The sequence below is a fragment of the Saccoglossus kowalevskii genome, chromosome 5 (genome assembly GCF_978046115.1).
Source record: "Saccoglossus kowalevskii chromosome 5, keSacKowa6.1, whole genome shotgun sequence".
Classification (NCBI taxonomy): domain Eukaryota; kingdom Metazoa; phylum Hemichordata; class Enteropneusta; family Harrimaniidae; genus Saccoglossus; species Saccoglossus kowalevskii.
In genome coordinates this window covers 23,379,848-23,386,087 of record NC_140645.1, presented here as the reverse complement: position 1 = coordinate 23,386,087, position 6,240 = coordinate 23,379,848, and the positions used below count along the sequence as shown (strand labels likewise).

General features: G+C 36.2%; 1 long non-coding RNA gene across 1 annotated transcript; it reads left to right on the top strand.

Moving 5' to 3' along the window:
• The first annotated feature begins 212 nt into the window (after positions 1-212).
• LOC146745900 (uncharacterized) lies at positions 213-5,939 on the top strand. Its single transcript, XR_014929549.1, has 3 exons — positions 213-332; positions 980-1,036; positions 4,511-5,939. It is a non-coding gene; the product is annotated as an uncharacterized LOC146745900 (long non-coding RNA).
• Positions 5,940-6,240: the final 301 nt, after the last annotated feature.

The window sequence follows — 6,240 nt, the reverse complement described above, 5'->3', positions numbered from 1 at the left end:
TAACAAAAAAGATAGTACAAAAATAGTAGTAACTAACTGAGGTAAAAACCGTGTTTTTTGAGGAGCACTTGCAACGCGTGGCAGACATACGCAGATAGATAGATACTGGCTTTATTACAATCGTGTGTAACTCGAGTGGTATTATTATATGTACTGCGCCCTCTATTGGTGCGTATGCTCATGAATATTAATGAGGCTATTTGACCCTTGCCCAAACACCCGCCTGAACGAAAGTGAACCTACCGCACATTTAGTTCGCGCGCTGCCAGAAATTCTTCTTTTGTGTTATATGTGAACTTTGTTGGTCCTTGGGTGCTTTATAATCATTTCAGGTATGTACTGATCTTGTACATTTCAGAGTTTTAGATTAATGAGTAATATTTTACTGTATTTTTGATTTTTATGTATTCAACAGTGCAGCAAACCTTGGTGTATTGCATCATGGCTATTTGTATTTTGAACATTTTGACGAGTTTACAAATTGTTTTCCTATTGACTTCACCGAGTATTAATGACTATTATAGATCTGAAAATTTGAGAGTTGACTGGAATTTTAGTCTGTTACGTCGTTTATGTATACTGTAATATTTAGCGAAGTTTATGTAGGCTATTCCGCTCATTGCCACTACAACCAGTGTGTTGGTGCGGTTAGAAATCAATGCTAGTTATAGCTATAACAAAGCATTTTTAATTATGCAAATTTATGCCAAACAACACTTGGCATGTGATTCACCTGGTCCAGGAATGTGGTGTTCCACTGGAAAAAAAAAAAATTGGCCATCCTGCAATATGGCAGCTTATCAAAAACTCAAATTTTGAAAATCTTTCTGCCAAATATGCAAATTAGGCATAGTACTTCGAAAACTACCTATTTGAGCTTTTATTGCTAAACCAATCGAAGATGTGATATAATATTACCTTTATTTCACAACAGCAGCTTTCATACTGACATAGGGGGTATATTTGTTTGATTTTAAAGGTGGCCTTAAGTACCCCTCACAGTGCATCAAATATCAATGAAGATGATTTCATACCAGTATGTCATTTAATTATTCTTTTGAGGAAATAAAACTTAACACTCACCATATTACTCTACTAACACCTCCAGATCACCATTTCTCGTATCTTCTTGTAACTGATAGGAATATATGGCTTTTATTTTTTCCTCTTCATATACAACATTGAACCAAGTCGGGAAGCCAGGGACCTGAAAAAGTGTTTAAAAATGTATTTAGTCATTGCTTGTTTGTTTAACTGGCCCAGTTATTTATTGAACATTAACATACTTATCAGTTTATTACTATATTTTATGTTCGTTTGACTTATTAACATTGTATAGATACAAGGATTGATAACACAAGAATATTGTTCACAGTTATGATTATATATTCCTGGATGTATTTAAAACACAGCATGGCACAGCAAGGCACAGTTTGGCACAGCATGGCATGGCAGCTAAACAACATGAACAAAACTTACTTTAATGTGATGGACATGATAACTAGTGCATTTAAATGTTGTAGTCTGTAGTTCAGAGTGTGAACTAATATTTTGTATTGTACTTAAAATTATGTTGATGCAAAACATGATTTTTTGTATGTTAAAAATTCTCTGTAGGTGACTTGGGTATGATATTTGTGGAATGCATAGAACATATAATTTTCACACGGAAACATGGTATTACAATTTAATTATCATTTTTTAAGTTACGTACACCCCTCACCCACTAAATAAAATTACCATTACGTTACATCCTATCACACAACATATAAAATTACTGTTAAGTTTGTTAATGACATGAGTTGTGCCAAATCGAGCCAAAGCTGGTACCTGCGATACAACTAATCCTTTGTATGTAACAATGTTTCCATCCTCTTCAAATTTGTGTTTAATTCTTTTGCCAACCAGAAAGGCAGTTTCCGGCGATTGACTGGTTGGCATCTCGCAGGCATGGTCCACTAGAGCTTTGACCTGCTCAGATAACTCTTCCCACGTCAATGCAACTCTGCGAGCACCCTCCCTCCTTGAAAAAACAAATAAATCCCTGTTTCCTGGATCTTGTTTTAATACATTTTCCGGAATCTTAACTGAGCTTTCAAAGCATCTATTTTTTCTTTGGTGGTTCTTAATGTACTCAGCATTGTGTCCACTTGCATTTTTGACTGCCAAAGTTCATAGTGGATCATCTCATGCGTTTGTTTTTCCAGATCAGCTATTTTTTTTTCTTTTTTGGCCTTCTCTTTTTCTTGGTGGTCTCTCAAATTCTGTTGTTTTCTCTCTTCTATAACCATTTTTCTGGCCTTAAATTCTTCTTTAATAGATTTGACACCTTTCCTGGCAGCAGCTACCAATCTTCTAGCTGTAGCATCATCTTGGGCATACAGCCATTGCTCTGTCCTGTTCAGGCAGAACATGGTGTATGCCTCGGACGCCAAAACACTCACATTTGGCTTGAAGCGCAATAGCTGGTCCTGATAAGCGAAAATGCGCTCAACATATTTGTTGTGTTTTTCAACACTTTGCGCGCGTTGTCTCATTTCGTCTGTCCACTGTCCAGCCTCCAACAAACCACCAGGAAGTTGGTCCTTGAACTCTTTCTTCACCAATTTAGCAAGAGCTGGTAATAATGTCCCAAGAATGGCTCTTGTATCTGGGTCATATACTGCACTTGGTGTTGTCAGTGCTCTGTGAACTGGGTCTTCATTTATGGGTATGTCTTCAAATGGCAACATCTTACCCTCCATAAAATCATCCAAATTCATTGAAGCATCATGTAAATATGTCACCAATTTGAGATAATATGCTGCCATATCCATGATGTGTATTTCTTTATTCTCTAATAATTTCCACAGAGGTGTTGAAATAAATTTGGAAACTAAGCCTAGAGCCCGACATCCAGCAACATAAAAAACCTGATCTAAATAATATAATACACACTCTGTTAAATTATTCTTTGGATAACTTAAAAGAAAAGATTTCATTTGATCATGTAAAAAATACAAATGGCCAGCATTAGCAAATAAAATATTAAATCTGTTACCTCTATAAGGAACCAAAGGAACAGAAAGAAATTTATTCTCCTTTAAAAAATCACGAACAAAGGTTTTAAAAGCTCTGTGGCACCCTGACTTCTCATCACCTCCCCTAGCAATAGCTTTACACCCTACTCTAACTAAAGCAAGTGTGCCTGGCTCATCTCTCCGACGAAAATCTGAACTAAATAGGGGGACACTACTCTCAAAATGGTCTTTTTCTAAAGCAGTGAACACGCCCCTGGTTGTTTCGGCCATGTGTACCAGACTATGCAGCCCACAGAAGAAGTTCATCAGATGGTCTACTGAACTGCGATCTTCTTCTGTCAATTGATGGTAATTGGGCTTGACCTCAGGAAGAATCTGCAGACGATGAATGTCGAGTAATCTGTTAAACTTGCATTCAGTAGCAGCCTTGTCTGACATAGTACTGGAAATATGGCCCAAGATCTTCTTCCCAACATCACAGTCTGACACACTGGATCTGGTCTTAATATCTTGTAGTATAGTTTGGAATGTGTCCAATGTGTCTTGTGCGGATTTGGTGGGTAATTCCAGCAGACCTAAGCAGTAGTAAGCCCCATCTTTGTCACGTGCAGCATAAGCCCCATATTTATCTCCATACTTGGAGGTCTCATCAGTATGGAGGGTGGTTTCTTCTTTGGTTGAATATTCTTTTCCAAGCTGATGCTGGGCCAACCACAAACGTTGAATATTCATATTCGACACTGTTGATGCAGATGGTACTTTGTTTGGCTTTTTATGCACGAGTTTCAGGCAGCTTGTGATAACTTCACCAACATGTTGACTATTGACGTGGTGTTTCAACAGAGTATAAACACACATTTGTAGTTCCGGGGTGTATTTCTTCCCTTCCTCATCATATATTTCGACAACTTCATCTTTCAGCTGAGTTAGCTCTTCATGCAAGTTGTCAAGTTGATGGTACATGTCAACAATCTGTTGTTTTAACTTTTTATTTTCGTCTTTCAGCACCTTGGGGTCACTCTCCTCCGTCAATTTGACAAACTTACCCCTCCAATAATCTTCTCTTTGTGTTGTTCTTTTTTTGGCCATTTTCTGCCAAGTTAATTTTTCTTTTAACTTTATTTCTTCAGATTCTTTGAATCTGATAGTGGCCTTTGCCACTGACACCTCTCCTTTGGCAGTTTTCAAATCTTCTCGCTCCTTGCCAAGCTCCGATTTTAATTGTGTGACTTCAGTGGCCAGTGACTTGGAAACTTCAAGAAACGTTTCTATTCCAGTGAGTTCTGGTTCAGGCAGCATGCTACCTTTTTTGTGGGGGGGGGGGGGGTTGTGCTCTGCTTGGTATTGATGGAAATGTATACTTGGCACTCAGGAATTCTTCTAATCTCATTTTTCCAGTAACATTATTTTTGCTTTTATTCAACTTTCTGTATCGTGATACCAGATTGGTTACCGATCTCTCATACATGGTTTCTTTGATTTTATCACAGGCATGTTGATTCATCAACCAGAGTGCAGTGACTTTACGTCCCTTACTATTAAAGAAATCCATAACCTGGCCATTAGATATAATAGTACCTACCTCAATAGGTTCGGCTTCACTGGGTGATGTTGCCATTTTAGAACTGTAACATATGAAAGCAGTTGTATTACTCCAGTGCTCTCCAGAAAAAAAAATATATCACCCTTCTTTGTGCACAGATTACCATCAATTTCAAGAAGAATTAATGATTCTCATGTATACAGAACAACTATCAGGAAATTGGAGGTATGGAGAACACTGGACTCATACATGACTGCCAGTTGGATGAAACAGACATAATGGATTAATCATTTAAACAAATACAACTTACCTGGTTGAAACAGTGATGGATATCTTGAATTTGTAATGGATATCTTAATATTTTATATTTAATGTTAGTGACTATGAAAAAAATGAGAAAGTATATTGTTAGATAAGTGTTACTATTAGTTATTAAATGTGTCTTTCACTTAGGCAGATTCACTTACCTGTCCCCCGAACAAAAACAAATAAAATAGGTGAACAAACTAAGAGTCTGCAACTTCCTGTTATAAACTCTGATTTATGGGAGTGTTCTACATATCACATACAACATTATTACTGTGGTATAAAAATTTATTTCAGAATTTAAGGGTCAGATGGTACATATGAACTACTAACATCTTCTGACTCACTTGATGTACCAGACAGAGAAGAAGCATCAAGCCTTAAACCACCTGCATAATAATTAAAAAAATAATGGCGAAATTTCCAATACTCTTCTGGAATTAATAAAAAAATTGAAGAATAATCAAAGGTAACATTTAAAATTAAATCATATGCTAAATGAAACAGCCAAAAATGTTCCTTGATGGTAATAGAGAAAAAAAAAGAATCGCAAACAATATGTCCCATCTTGCTATTAAGTAAAGTCAATAAATGTCTGACAATGTGTCCGTCATAATAGGGGCTTATCAAAATTATCTGGTTTTTCCCAGTCAACATTGATGCCCAATAGTGAGTACTTGGGTATGAGGGTGGCCCATTCACCTCCTTATCAGCTTGCCAACATACAACACTTTTAGAAGCATACATTTCCTAAGGTCAAGGAAAAAAATAATGTTACTAAAGTCCCATTTCATGTAATTAGCCTGGGTATTATGTCTGTTTTACTAAACCTTGATTGTATTAACAGGTAATATGATTACAGGATACTACGACAGTTTTCATTTATCAGTAATATCACCTGGTCTTATTTTTCTAATTAGATATTTTGATAAATTGATATCCAGTGAATATCAGCAGATTTACTGTATTATAGTATATATTAAATTTATTAAACTTACCTCAGTCTTGTAAGTCTTGGTAAAGATAAATTGTATAATATTTGTCTGTAATAAAGAAGAAAGTGAAATGTTTTTAATTTGTCAGTAGTCAATATTGAAGTATTTATTAAATTATATATATAATATATATGATTAATCAGGAGAACAGAAACTGCACAAATAATTTCTACTCTCGGACAAGTGAGAACAAAGGCTTTTGTTGTTGCTAGGATATGTATAAACTATTATGGCGACAGACAATAACAAAGCGATGATCACGAAGGTCTCACAACTCGCGGTTACTTCCGGGTTTCAGAATTCCTACTTCGCTCGGGTTCGCGCAGTCGCAGAGATGATCAAACGCAAGAGGTGAATGAGAAAAGCTCTAAAAAAA